Raw genomic sequence first — 15,501 nt, forward strand, 5'->3', positions numbered from 1 at the left:
ATACTTAGAAAAGTCATTTTTCTGTATTGCATATTTCTTCTGCATTAACAATCAAATTTTTACTGCTGGTTGGGTTTATCTAAAGCTATTTTTAAAATATTTTTCCTCCTACTTATGAAAAAATGATGCTATTGTTGGCCAGAACATTTGCTGGTAAGATACATGCTCACATCATCATAAAACATATGACTGGTAGATTATGTGCTAGTGAAAGAAGATATGGTGTTTAAGTATAAAATTTAACTGTTGAGTGTTGCAAGAAATAATCAGATCATAATAATATTTTAAATTAAAGGAGATTAGGATCACTGATTAGGCTTTTACTGTTACATTGACATGAGGATCACACGTCCCCTTTTAATACTTTGTTTAACCCCCAGCTTTGTCATTGGGAAATTACAGAAAAAATCATTATCAAGAAATGCTTGTTTATAAGATGTTGACTGCATTTCTGTAGCTAGTCATCGTCATTTCACTGACAAAGTGTATTCCTAAACTGGAACACTAGTGCCCTTGCTGTCAACTAAAACAAACACCAGAGAAAGCAGAATACCAACCAACAAAGAGAAAGAAAAAAAAAATACCAAAACCAGCCTTTTTTCTCTTTCTAAGACTTATAAAAAGGAGACTTGACAAAACTGAAAAATAAGTTTTATAAAGTTGCATTAAAAGTAATTGAAAAAGTGTATTCCTAAACTGGAACACTAGTGCCCTTGCTGTCAACTAAAACAAACACCAGAGAAAGCAGAATACCAACCAACAAAGAGAAAGAAAAAAAAAATACCAAAACCAGCCTTTTTTCTCTTTCTAAGACTTATAAAAAGGAGACTTGACAAAACTGAAAAATAAGTTTTATAAAGTTGCATTAAAAGTAATTGAAATTTCCCTGTTAAATGTATTGATATAACTTAAGTTATATGTAAACAGTTAAACCAATTTGTCCTTTGGAGGATGGAAGGCTGCAAAGAGCCCAGCACATCGCTCGACAACAGGTGGGACCTCTTGCAGCCTTCTGGATTTTCTCCCCTGACAGCATTTTGAAGCTCTGTGCCCTGGCAGCTCACAGACAGACGTGACATCGGCTGCAGAGGCAGAGCCATGCCGCTGGCTGCGTGCAGCAGAGAGAGAGGGAGAGGCGCCGGGCTGTGCCCACCACCCTTGCATTACCACCCTACTGCACTGACCTCCGCGCAGCCACGCTCCCTTCTCTACCCGACCACAATCAGCCACAGATCAGGAAGTCTGGTTTTGCACACTAGCAGATACAGCTTAAACATAACAGCAGTCTGTGTCTCACTTCACACTACTATGTTTTTAATCCAGTTTCCCCAGGAACTCTACAGACACACACACACACACATACACTCTCTCTCTCTCTCTCTGTGGGTATGATGTTAGCCACTTTCAGAAGTACTGTACATTACAAGAAACACACAGTTTGTTATGCTGACAAGCACAATTTGTCATTTGTTCAAGTCTGTCCATGTAAAGTTGCCAGAAGTTTAACAAAACGTTATGTATTCATTTGAACTCTGTGTTCCTCCAGCCTTTGTTGGACAAAAAACATGGCCAATACTACGTGTTCCAGCTGCAGGGATTTTTATTCTCAAAATATATGGGAGGATGACTAAAGGGTTAGCTATACACAGCACAGAGAACTGAACAAAGAGGATCACAGATTCTCCATGTTTAATAAAACAAGACAGCACGGATAATTTATGGCAGCTCTGAATTGTAAGCACAACACATTGAAAGGTAAGGCTGTCTGAAAGTACCAGCCACTTCCCACACACTCTCCCCTCCTTGGCAAAAACAAAGTTATTTCCAACAGGAGCAGGGATTTCTGTGCATCCTGTTTCTCTTCATATCTTCCACTTGCTGGGCCTCAGACCACAACGTCCCTTCAGCACGTCCTTAATATTAGCCCATAATATTAACCATTAGTTCATAAGCCCATCAGTACAAAAAATCTGCTTAAAAATCTGCTTAAGTCTCATTTATTAAAAAAGGAAAGAAGGCTTGGGAACACACATAGGTGCTTTCTGAAGTAAATTCCATAGATTGTAACCTCAGAGAACTGGAGAGTTTTCTTTCCTCCATTAAAGTTAAAGGAATGACAAGAAAAAGGAATTCAAGGTACTATAAATCAAATAAGCTAATCCAGAGTGGTTTCGGCTTCCCTTCTCCCCTATTCTCTTACCCCCCAGTTTTGAAGTCTGGCGTTAAAGTCCCAAGAATGGGACAAGAGCTCTCTGAAAGGTTTGGTTTATCTGGCAAGCAATACAATTAATGTGATGTACGAGGTACCACTGGACCATACAGGTGTCTGCAGCAGCATATTTAAGACCTGTGAAGTTCCAGTAGCTATTTAGGGGTTTTTTCATTTTTATGTTACGCATTTTGCTTCTACGCACTAACATCCGTACAACATTTTTATTGCATCTACAGTTTATTGCATTGATACATCATTACCTTTTATACATTTACTTCTTGGAGAGTTCTGGCAGTTTGTGGTCAGTGCAGTTACTCCTCCCTGCCTAAAACACTCTCTTCAGCTGCTATAAATCCTGGAGTTGGCAAAGTGGCTAGCAAATAATCTCTTCTCTAATGAGAAGGATGACAAATGGAAGGAGAGAGAGTCAGAAGAGCAACAGGGAGATGCGTCTTCTAAGTGTGCCCTAAAAAAGCTGGGATACCTCCAGGTGATTTTTGTACTTCCTAAGCTAATGTATAACCAACTGACTGGAAAGAACTGGGCATAATGAGCGGAACAAACTACCGCAGCCCCATTTCCAAATCTCCGCCTGCCCGTTGGCTGCCAACAGTAGCACTGCTTTCTTCAGTTCATAAAGACCTGGGAGCTGCACTCTCCCTCCTGCGCCTGTCCCCCTGCAGGAATGGCACGTCTGCAAGGAGACGATCAAAAGCCAGAACAGAGATTCCTCGTTTCTGGTGACTCGCTTACCATGGTCACTGAATAAGCACTACACCAGTCACCTCCATGCAAACGTTTAGCATGGGGGCAATGTTATAAAGTGTTTCAAGGACAGTTAAGTATCGCTCAGACTCTCTGTGGTCTTCGTATTAACAATGAGATATGATGGCAACTGCCATTAACTGCCCTCAGTCAAAAATTAGTCACCTTTTTTATACCTTACTTTCCTCTCCTCAGTAAGCCTTGCTATGATCTAGCACGCTGAGGAAATCATGGGCAGGTGGGACGCGGTGTCCATGCTTGAAAGCCTTGTGGAAAGCAGAGGGATTCTGCCTGTCCGAGACACAGAAGAGACCACTGGCACTGTGGGATCAATGTTTTCAGTCACCCCCATGGATTCAGGGGAGTGAGACATCAGAGACACAGATTCAGATAGTCAAGCCTTTCAAGATGACTTGGTGATAGCCCATCTCTACGATAATTCCTGCTGTCTAAGCTTTGGCAGTTCGTCTAAACGCAAAACAGCCGAGAACAAGGAGTCTTTGTAACAGCAGCAAAAAGACAGCATAACTTCTCTGCAGCTGAGCCATGACAGGCAGGAACAACAACCAGTTCTCTCAGACAACTGCTTAAAGTTTATCCTTCACAGCCTGATCCAGACTATTCTGACATGAGAGCTTTCACCCCAAAGACACCTGGTAGCAATATAACAGGACATACTCAGTAATACAGGGATGGCAAAACAGAAAGAAAACGAGTTCCCAAGAGCCTAAGAAGAAAATCCTACTTGCATATGGGATATCAGTGGAGCTCCTAAGACAGGAAAAGATTTGAATGAACTTTGAACATCTGACTCCTTCCAGCATTATGGAAGCAAAGTTGTCATTCATTCTACAGTCCCTATCACAGCCAAGTATATCCAGCACTGGAAAAAAAATCTGTAGAAAGGTACAAAATGAAAGCAATTAAATTTCCAGGTCTCACAGTTATCACAATATTTTCTCAAATATTTCCCTCTGATAAGTCAAAGAGATTTAGTTCAAACAGGAACTGCTTCTCAAAAGGCAGAGAAGCCAATGCTATTAACTCAAACCATAGTAGAGGCAAATTTAATGTTAAAAGTAGTTCCCACTCTCTAAAATTGTTTTTTGCAGTGAATTATAGCACTTTCAGTATAGAAAATTATATCCCAAATAATGGTTTGAACACCACCTCCTTGGACTAGCAGCTGTGTGTTGCCTAACACTACTGAGCGCTGATCTCAAGGCACTGACCTGTGCCTTGTCACACAATTTTCAGTAACTCCTGCTTCTCAGAATTACCAGTGAAACATTTACTGACTCAGATAATTCTGAGTTTTATCATAGCGCAAGATTTAAAGAATGAAACACCTACAAGCCAGGACCCCAGAAGCATCCTCCAAGCGGTGGGAGGATCTACAATAAATGGATATTCCTTTAAGCAAGAGCAATTAACTTTCTTTCCCCTGGGCCAGAGGCTTATATCTGCCTGTGTCTGTGAGCCAGAAGACTCACTCCATAGGCTTTAAAGAACCGAGGATAAATTGCCGTGAACGTGGTCCTCTGGAGGCAACCCTATTAGTTTCATCATTGGACTGAGCAATGAGACTTGGCTATGCTGGCTACGCAGCTGAGACCTGGGGCCATTTGTCACTGTCACCTTCAGCTGTGCCTGCTGATTCATTGCCTTCCACAGCCAGGAATCCAGATTGCCTAACACTGGTGCCTCGCGCACCAGTACAGCTTTGCACGGGTGTACTAGTCACGCAGACCTGCTATGAGATCCACGCTTCAACTGCTCGCAAGCCACACGGAAGTCACAGGCTGCCCCTGATTTAAAAAAATTATACCTGTTAAATGCTAACAACATTTAAACATTTGCATGGAGTGCGATTCCTTCAGGAAATGATTTTAAAAAATACCAGTGGGTAGTGTGTAGAGAGCACAGTAAGAACCACACATTAGACGCATATTAGATTATATGCTACCTGTCTACCTAGATGTGGGAGATCACTGGGCATACAGCTTAAACCTGTTACAACAGTACCAAAAAGAAGTATAAACAATACAAAACAGTGCATATTTTCACAATAGTACAAATTTTTCTGACTGCTTTCATGTAGTATGTTTCAAATATGCCCTGGCCAGAGTAGTATTTAATAAATGAGAAGAAAATAATATATTGTGGAACTTCTGATGGCTTATATTCCTTTCTCAGTGCTACAATTCTCTCCTATAGACTTGCTTCTTACTTCCTAGTACAGTCTCTTTTGCTCATATACTCCTCAGAGTACAACAGCAGAAAGAACATTTAGAAATATGAAAAAGTGACAAATTATAAGCTGCTAAAATGATTTTTTTTCTATAGACAATCTGTGAAACTAAATGCAACAGGATAATACAAAAACTAAGAGGTTATTTGATGTAAAACATGACATTGATAAAGTATGAAATATTCCAAAAGATAATAATCTTAAATAAATTATTGTATTACAGAACATGAATCACTCTCTAACTCATGATGGGACATAGAAAATGTGTTCAACAGGCTGTTACTAAGATGGGCAAAACAGGAGGATTTAAGGCTGCTTTACAAGTGGCGATGCCCTGAAAAACCAGGCTGGTTCCTGTCGCTGCTGCCACTGCTGAAGTGGATGGGGTACACAGGTTGAGTCAAAGGACCTTCCAGAAGCCGAAGCCCTGGCTCCAGCTCCAGCTCCCAGGGCAGAAAGACTGCAACTGGGCAAAAAGACTGCAACCCAACACTGGTGCAATATTTCTTCTGTGCTCCTCTGTGACGGGTGACATTGATGATCACTGCTGAAGGAAGGATTCTGGAGAATGATACTTTGCCACGCTATCAGGATACTAACAATAGCAATCCCTCCCTTCCTGAAGGCTACTTAAGGTTTTCAGTTTCTTACATACCCGTTCCCGACAGACAGTTCATCCCAATATCCACACTCATATTAGTTTATCATTCATGCCATTTTTCTCAAGTCCATTGCTCAAGAAACACAGGTGATATGAATTACCTCCTGCCTGGACAAATAACATCACGACAGATTTGTCCTCACTAGCAGTGATAGTAGCGGCTGTCTGAGAGGTGGCAATGGCAGCAAAGAAAAAGGGAACATACATAATGAATGTGTGGCATAAAGGGCATGGAGAACATCTGGCAGGAGGAGGTAATGGGGCCTGGTACACGGAAAGGAGAAACCCTAAGGCAGAAGAAACGGAGGGGAGAAAGAGGTAAGATGGGATAGTAAAAGGGGAAAGAGGAACACCCAAAGCCTTCAAAGGAGAGAGTGAAAATGGAGACAAAGAAGGAATATGCTTTGTTTGGACCCTCTGGCATGTGGTTGCAACCTGCAGATGATACTAATGCAGACTGTGAAGAGGTGCACACAGTTACGAAAAACCTGACTGAGGAGCTGTCAACCCCTATAGTCCATCCGCTTCAGCACCGGCAGCAGCAACAAGAACCAGCCTGTTCCACTGCCATCCTTCTTTTTTTTTTACTGTTGTATACGAATTTCTATATCCTATGTAAGCAATTAATAAATGACATTACAGCCGTCTACAGTACGTTTTTTTCTTACCAGAGGTCTGGAGACACCGCTTGGTGCAACTTCAGTGCAAATAACACTAAAAAGACCGTAAGAATTTGGATGATATTAACACCAAACAAGAACTGAACAAATAGCAGAGAATGACAACTCATTATTCTAATCAATAGGATTAATTTACTATGCTTCTCTGAACTGTTAACAGCTGAAGAAAGCTAAACAAGAATGAACAGGGATAACATGCTGTGCAATACAGTATTAACTACTTCAGCCTGTTCCAGTCATCCAGAATTTTAAACTATGTTTTATGCTTCCTTAAGCTGCCAAATCTTTTTCATCAATGAATACAAAGGCAAGTCGAATTGCCAGCATATACCTGCAGAATTCTAGAAACCCACAAGAAGTCTATCAAAGATTTAATCTGTACCACTGCCATAAAAATACATCTATCTTTATAAATGGATTTCAAAACAAAAAAAGAAGGGCATTGTGCAGTCTCAAATATTTTTAAAAAACAGTCAGGAAAATACTATTTTCTATATACTATATACTATAGCATAGTATAACATCTTGCTTTGAAGGTTTGCCTTCCATATACTTTTGTATCCTAACTGATTTTTTCCAGTCCTAAATGATTGCTTTCTGCAAAGGAATAAATCAATTACTGCCAGTGACCATAGTTTGACATATGGAAAAATGAAGCTTTTCAGCTCTAGGATTTAATCTCAATGATGAATGCAATATATTTGATTCTCTGTATGTTTTTGAACACATACAGCTTCCCTGGATTAACAGACAAAGCAAGAAGAAATATGTGCCATTGCATAACTGTTTCATACACCAAACATACATCACTAATAATAAATGCAGCATTCAGTAGAGAAATATAGACCTTTAAAGCGAAAGTGCAGGTTTTTTCTGTAACAATTAGTAGTATTATGGGATTTTTGAGTGAGGTAAATAAATGCCTACATTTAAAAAAAACCCAAAACCAAAACCAAACCATAGAAAGATGCAGAATCAACCTAGAACATGAAAGGCCATAACTGTATATAGCTCTTTCGTAACTTCAGATGAACTATATCCATGTAATTGTGGCCAGAAATCACACAATCACTTGTTGCAACTTTTCTAAATCGTTTTTATTTTTAAGAGAAGCTAACTGGGAAAGCAGTTCTCAAAATGTCTTAAGTTTTTAAAAAGTATTTATAATTAATACACATCAGTGGAAAGAAAAGGCATGTTATAAGTGAGACAGCTCAGTAGTCTCAAGGTTTTTTGTCAGCGAAGCATTTTGTACTTCAACTGATAAGAAAAGCCAGGGAGACCTGGTAGGTCTTGCATGTGTTGCAGGTCAGTGGCTATTGTTATTTTGGAGATTGCTCGGACAGCTGTGGCACACAACATGAAATTCCAGCTTTGCTGGAATTTGCTGCTTGTTCTGGATGCTCGGTTGTCCCACTGATTTGAACTGACTCTTGCTTGGCCCTCTCTGCGGGTATCCCTCGGGAAGGGTCCGTCACACCTAGTGTTAGCGCTCCAGATGTTAGGCAGTCATCCAGGCTCCTTTACAGCAGGAAAAAGGGAGCAGCATCTCCGGAGGGTGACTCATCTCCCACAGCAGATATTTATCTTCCAATGGGATGAACTGCCATTTGTACATATTTCTCTCTCAGTCTGGTCATTGACCACAGCAGAGTAGCTGTGGCTGTGCAGGCTTAAGGACTTAGACACAGCAAAGCTTGTCATTAGAGGTACTACTTTTTACTAGACCACCCTGTCAAAACATAAAGGGAGGCGAGATGAATCTCCTCGGATGTATCTGACAGCAAAAGACAAGGAATCATATCATCTTAACAGGTGTTATAAATCACGCACAGACATACACACACACCAGTTTCAAGGCATACAACCGCGTAGCGTTCTTAGTCTCAGTGGGACTGTGTTTGCATGTCAAAGTTTATAGATTTTCTATCATCTTTGCAGATTTTCTATCATTTACATCTCAGACGGTGCCTGGAACGTTTACACTTGTCTGTAATTGACCCCAGTTTTACCAATGCTTCATGGAAATTCAGCAAGACAGCTACTCTATATGACTTTATTAACCTCACAGTAATGCATTAATACCTGTCTTGTATAATTTATTGCCTCGTTCTCTCCCCAGGGACAGCACTGTATGTGCACATGGCAATGCACTGATAAAGTACATGTTTTAATGTGAGCATTCTGTATCTGTACTTAGTGGGGAAAGCAAAGCTGAAGACTTGATTTCTGAAATCAAAGCAGAAGTTAATTACTTCTATAATGATAACAGAAAAAATCAAAACCTGTTTTGATATGAAGTTTCATACCGTAGCTTTTAACAAAATTTTGTTGAACTAGCATTCCAACTCTATGGAACTATTTCAGATATCCATGAGTGCCTTGGAAGAAAGGATCAATATCTTTACTGTGACTTACTACTTTTTGGATCATGTACTTATTAAGTGAAGGTCAGGACTAGCAGCTTCAGCGTCAAGAATCTGACATGGAAAATGGCAGACAATAAAAACACATGTAACACAGCAGTGGGTCATTGTCCTCCAGGTTGGGATGGCCTCCTAGCAGAAAAGATTGCAACATCGTTTGCATGAACACCCATGTAAGTTTGCTGTCACTGAAGAATCCAAGAGCGCAGATAAACTATGGCCTGACGTAAGGGTTAGAAAAAAAACATTTTAAAAGTAGGGAAACACTCACTACTCAGAATCAGTGACTTGCCCACTTAAACATCCTACACTCTCTTCACAGGAATTATTCAATCATGAGAGAATATTTTCAAAACACTGCAAAAAACCTAGGCTAGTATGCAACAATGACGAAAACTAGTCTCTATGTCCTTCATTCTCATACTAAATCCAAAAACAGAGCACTATACCGGCTACTAGGAAGAGAATTAACTCTATCCCAGCTGAAACCAGGACACTTTCCTATACCTAAGTTGGGGAAAAATATTTGCCAATGCTGACACAAAAATTATATGCAAAATTTAAGACGGCTAGAGACACAATCTTCTTGCAGGTAAACACTATCAGTGTTTACTGAGTGTGAATCTGTTTCAAAGCTCCAGTTTAGGACAGGGAGGAGTACATGGAAGAAAAACTGAGGACAGCAAATATTGTTTCACTACATTTTCATTTAATCAAAAAAAGCACACATTTTTCATTAAATGTTTCCAGAATATTCTCTGCTGGTTTAATCTGATGTTTGAGAAGATTGGAGTGGCCCCACTCTCAGACTGTTTGTCTGTATGGAAGCTGCCAGTGGAAAGGGCTGTTTGTCAAAACACGTCAGTTGATTTTACAGGGCAAAACATCTGTAGCACTTACTAGTTTAACAAACTGTTTTTTACTTAAAAACAAAAAAAGAAAAAAGGAGGGGCTTTTATTTATGTGGTCTTTTACTTGGGAAAAAATGATATGAAAGCAATGACTCATTTGATAGAGTCATATCAGACCCCAGTACTTTGTGGGTGGTTAAAGACAAAGACCATGAATATACCTGAATTATGATGGCATATGGTTTGACTAAACACCTTATAATTATTTATGCAATGCCTATATTGGTGAATTTCTTTGTGTTCATTATGTTGATATACAATATTGATATATAATATCTTAGAGAAATCAGGTTTGGGGATTTTTTTGCATCTTTACAAACAGACTAGTGCAATCATGACTGCTGGAAAAGGTTACTCACTGACTGACTCCATGAGTAAGACCTATTTCAGATGTGGCATTAACATGTGAGTTCTTAATTTCATTAAAGAAAACCCCTTTGGCTTTCCACATTTCTCTTCTAGATGTCTAATCCAAGGTAACTTTTTTAAAAGAAAATGGAAACTTTTGTTCTTCTTCCAGCTCTCACTTTCAAAAGTCGACCACCTGCTAGTACATTTGCTTTGATTTAGTAGCTTAAATTTACTCCACCTGCTTATCTTTCTTTTTTACAAAGCAATAAAGCCCCAAAATCCATGCAAGTTGTCTAGAAACCACATAGGAAAGATACCTCTGAAACTCTTCCTCTCCCCCTCTTACATTTTCCTTGGTTCACATAAAGGAAATTATATTATTATTTACGTTAGAAACATTGTGGTGAAGCCACTGTGGTCACCAGAAGCAAAAATCTTCTATGATGTAAATGATACAAAAACAGAAAAGAAAAAACCACTAATGGCACTGCAGATATAAATGCAAATTTTACTGTTTTCCAAACTATTGCGATATCACAAACCAAACAAGGAACTTCAGTTCTATCCATGTTTTTCCATCTCCATGTGCTAACAAAACATTTCCCTAAGCACTAGGGTAGGTTGAGTCTAGGGTAAAGTACACTTTCATTCTGCTGGAGTGTTGCCTGATAAATAGCTGTGTAAGAAAGAGGCCTTAAGGGGTATGAAAGAAGGCCAATGTCCTCAGATGGGTAAATTAAGACCACAACATTAAGTTTTCAGCTATGTACCAGAGTACAAGTGTCAGCATAGTGTGAGTTTGTGCTTTTCGAACTGCTCTTAAAGCTATATATTCTAGATTTTGTGATACGGTTCTGCCAAGCTGCTTCTCTCAAGAAGCAGAGTTATTCTATTCCTTCCTCCGTCCTACTGGTTGCTGTATAACCTCTGCCCTCACATATTTTGGCTTGTCTTTCTCTTCACTGACACGTCCGAAGAATTTCTAAGGTTTACTGGACAGGAATTTGGCAAGTTCAAATAATTTTTACTTCTAACACCATACCACAACAAAAATTTGCATGACTATTATCTGATTAAAACATGCTAAAAAAATTAAATGAAAACTTAACAAAGAGATTTGTGGAACATAACAATTAATAGGTAAAGCTTACTGTTATGCCAAATGAAGGAAAAGAACAAATAAATGAAGTTATAGAATAATTTTCCTTAATACCATGAAATTCTACCTAGCCATTATTTCAAACCTCCCCTTTTTTTCTAGAAATCATTCGCTATTACATATGTGTTATTTTATGGCTGCATCCTTTTTTACAACCTTTGATATTATTTCAGACTTCATTTTTTTCCCCTTCCAATAAAAAGAAAGCACGTTTTCAAAAGAAGCATAATTACTAATAGAAATATGTTTCCATGTTTTTTCTGTGAAATAGTCATCTTACCTTCCCCTCATGATTTTATTTTTCTTTCCTTTTCTCAAAACTCTTGAAGACATAAAATGCTTATCATCCATTTTACATCTAAAATGTTTTTCCCCTGCTTTGTTAGTAAGCTAAGATGACATTAGGTCATGAGCTATGGATAAATTAGATGAGAATTGAACTGGAACAGCTAATGAGATTTTTTACTATAGTGTTAGTGGGCTACTATGTCTGTCACATGCATTTATACCTATCTGGGACAGGATTTTTCTTCTCTGAACCTCTAAATTAATAGCTATATTAGAGAGACACCACTCAGCAATGCAGCTACTAGACTGAATGAAAGATCCGGTCCCTCTTGTTTCTGAAGAGTAACAGGTCCATTAAGATCACAGATGCCAATTAGCAAGAAAATTCCCTCATGATGTATGAAAGATTGAAAGCAGATCAGTACTAGTGAGACATACAGTTGTAGGCCCCCCCCCCTCCAAGCTACGGGAATACATACAACTGATTTATAATTTGATTTTTAAATTCCAACACCATTAGAACAGCTTGAAAAAAAGCTCTGATGATAAAAATGCTGTGGAATCCATGAAAAACTTGCTGAAGTAGAAGCAAAGCCAAGTGCTGTTAGAGCACTGGGGATTACGCCTCCGTTATCTTGTGAGATTCAAGGCTTCATTGCACAGTCCTAACATATGCAAGCAAAACCTTAGGATAGTGAAAAAGCTCACACCTCCAGTATTAAAGCTCGGCTAGATGCCACAGATCTATTAATAGAGCTCTTCAAACCTAGGGAGGGTCTCTGTACTGTCTAAGGCACTGCTCTCAGAGTTGACAAGGTCAGCTAAAATTCCCGTGTGAATTCAGCGACTGCAATTGGAAGAGCCAAATTCCTCCAGACACATCTAAGATACCCTGGCATGAGAAAGTGATAAAAGAGCCACAAAACCCATCTTATCTCCTTCAAACCTGAAAACACCCTTTGAAAGTTTTTTTCACCTTGTTGTGTTCCCTTTCATTTGACCATCAGCCAAATCAGTAAATAATCTCAACAGCTCCTATTAGGGGTAAGTGGATTTACGTCACTGCTTTCCCCAGAGGAAACCAGATCACAGCAGGTTACTAACACACTTTCTAGAGCTGATGATCAGGTCACATACAACAAAAAACTTTCGAATTTTATTCTGATTTCTCCCTTTCCTCGTTTAAACTCTTGACTGAACTAACACTGTTTTCTTTCAGTAATAATGAACATCTGTGACAGTGGAGAAGCCAAAATAAACCCAGTCAAGGAAATTCTATGTAGTTATGCTAAACAAGTTTTATTCACAGGTTTAGGTTTCCTATTAAAAGGGGTACAAAACGTCTTCCTGTCCTGGCTTTATGCGTTATTATATATATTACCGAAAGTAATGTATACAATACCAAAGGGTTGCCATATTCTTAAGATGATTTTTCACTCATATTCTCCTGGAATAAAAAGCAGTTGTGCAGCTTTCAAGTCATAACAAGGGGATCAATGCTTATTGTGCGAAATGTTTTCCTTTACCATCATGATGAAAACCAGCCGGTGCTGGTAGGTAACCCACTATAAGCAATTCAGTCATCAACCATTATCTAGGGCAAGTGTTGACCTGGCCTCAGACAAAATCCTTATTGTTCCCTTTGTTGTTCCTCTCGCTCTCCCTCCCTATGTTTAGTTATGATATGCAAATTGTACATAAAAAGAAAAATTCAGGGTAATTCACTCCTTTCCAGCTGCAACAGTTGGAGTTGGCAAAAAGTCATAATAAAGTGATGTTATTATTAAGCCTTTTTGATTATCCTACTTTTGCAACATAATGTGGATTTAAGAAGTGATCAGTGGTTTGTACGCCTATTTTATTTCTTCAGAAGTATATGTATGCCTTTCCTTCTTTAACACTTTTAAACACCTAAGTGCTAGTTGGCTGTGACAACCACTTTAGACTTTTAATGCGACTACAAAAACATATTTCTCATGTGCTGCATGGCAGTATCCGAGCAAAAGAGACCCAGGCACTTCTGTAGCATTTTAAGAAAAGTTACTGCAGCATCTAAACAAACCATTTATTCCTATTCTTATTTATTGCCAATAAATTGATTGGAGACCATCTTATAATACGAAAATAGCAAAATAAATAAAAATACAAAGCAACAGAGCTGTCTCCTACAGTATCATCTTTTTAACTGGCATAATTTGACAAAATTCAGATATTCATTAAAAAAGAGATGTATACACTTCTAAAAGCTAGAGCTGAAAAATTGGGTATATTTTCCACGAAAAATATGTTATCACTGTTTCCATCAAGAGTCAGAAATTTCAAAACACGACAGGAGATGAAAAACCTACTGTGTGTTACTCCAGAAGTAATGTTGTCTCTAAGGACCAGCGATTCAGTGTTAGGAACGATGACTACTCCTACATCACCATATTTGGAACCCAGATGGTAGGGATATGCATATTTCCATGGAAACACAGCTAAATACAAGCTAGAAATTTAACAGACTACCAGTATCTAGTGACCAGGTCAGAGATTTAGCTGAACCAAGCAAAGATCACAAGAGCACAGGGCCATTCCGCCCCTGAGAACTACTACACCCTTCTGTAGTGGAGAGGCTTAGACAAGAACTGGTTGACAAAAAGGTGCCGGTGGTATGATTATAGGCCCTAATTCACCTAAGGGCTACTCCAGTGGGTACTCACGGCCATAGAGGTCAGCAGCCCTATCATCCAAATCATCACAATTACATTAACATAACCTGATTTTTTTTTTTAATCCAATCTTCTTCAGAAATGCTTCACCAAGGCATTCTCTTAAAGCTTAGAAATCTCACCCAAGGGTTGTCTGATAAAAATAACCTTTCTATGCACTATCTCATCAGCACGGAGCTCTTTTCTGCTGCTTTGCCCTCAGTCTTTGCTAATGTTCTGCTTGCCAAGGAGGTATGTTGACAAATGTGATGCAAACAAGAGGTTCCATGTGCTTTCCCCCCTTACTTGTAAAGAGCTCTTATTTTTATCCTGGGATCCTACGTATCCACATTCAGAGACCTGTTGCCTCTGGTGTGTGTTTTTAGACTTGGTAGAGAGACCAACCATAGCAAAGCAGAGAAGGCCATTCGTAATAAAAAGAGTTAGTCTGGGGTCTTATCTAACCAATGCCAATTGGCAAAAAGCAAGAACTAATTGATTTCTAAGGATCTCAGAGGAAAAGTCTTTTTTACTGCTAAATGCTATAGGAAATGTTGCTTCAAATTGCTCTCAAATGCTCTGAGAGTGTTCAAACAAAATAATTGTTTTATAATGTACACTAGTGAGTTTATGTGTTAATCTACACTAAGATTAAGAGGCTGCACACACGAATTTATGGAAAGAAGCATTATACCCAGATATAGGAAAAGACAGCTTCTGCCCCAGAAAGCCTAAAATCTACATTGACAAGACAGAAATTAGGAGTCTTGCAGTAATGGAAAATAACCTAGAACAAGTATTTCAAATTATCCAACTTCAAAGAGTTACCCAGCCATAAATATACCTGGGGTGGTTTGGTCTATACAAATGGCATAGAGAAATTACTCCCAAAGACTGTTTAGTTTGGGCCTTTCTTTTTGAAAGATTATTTTCTCCTGTTAAAAAAAATATTCCTCCCAGTTGGGATGATCTGAAAAAGCTCCCCTGGCATAAAGCCAGCATTGACTGCTCACTTAAGTTAATAAAGAAGTGATTATAAAAGAGAGAAACAAAGCTGAGGTCTCTAACTCTGTTTCAGTATTGGTTGGTTTTCAAACAAACAAGATA

The sequence above is a fragment of the Aptenodytes forsteri genome, unplaced genomic scaffold, assembly GCF_000699145.1.
Source record: "Aptenodytes forsteri isolate BGI_AS27 unplaced genomic scaffold, ASM69914v1 Scaffold2, whole genome shotgun sequence".
Lineage (NCBI taxonomy): Eukaryota > Metazoa > Chordata > Aves > Sphenisciformes > Spheniscidae > Aptenodytes > Aptenodytes forsteri.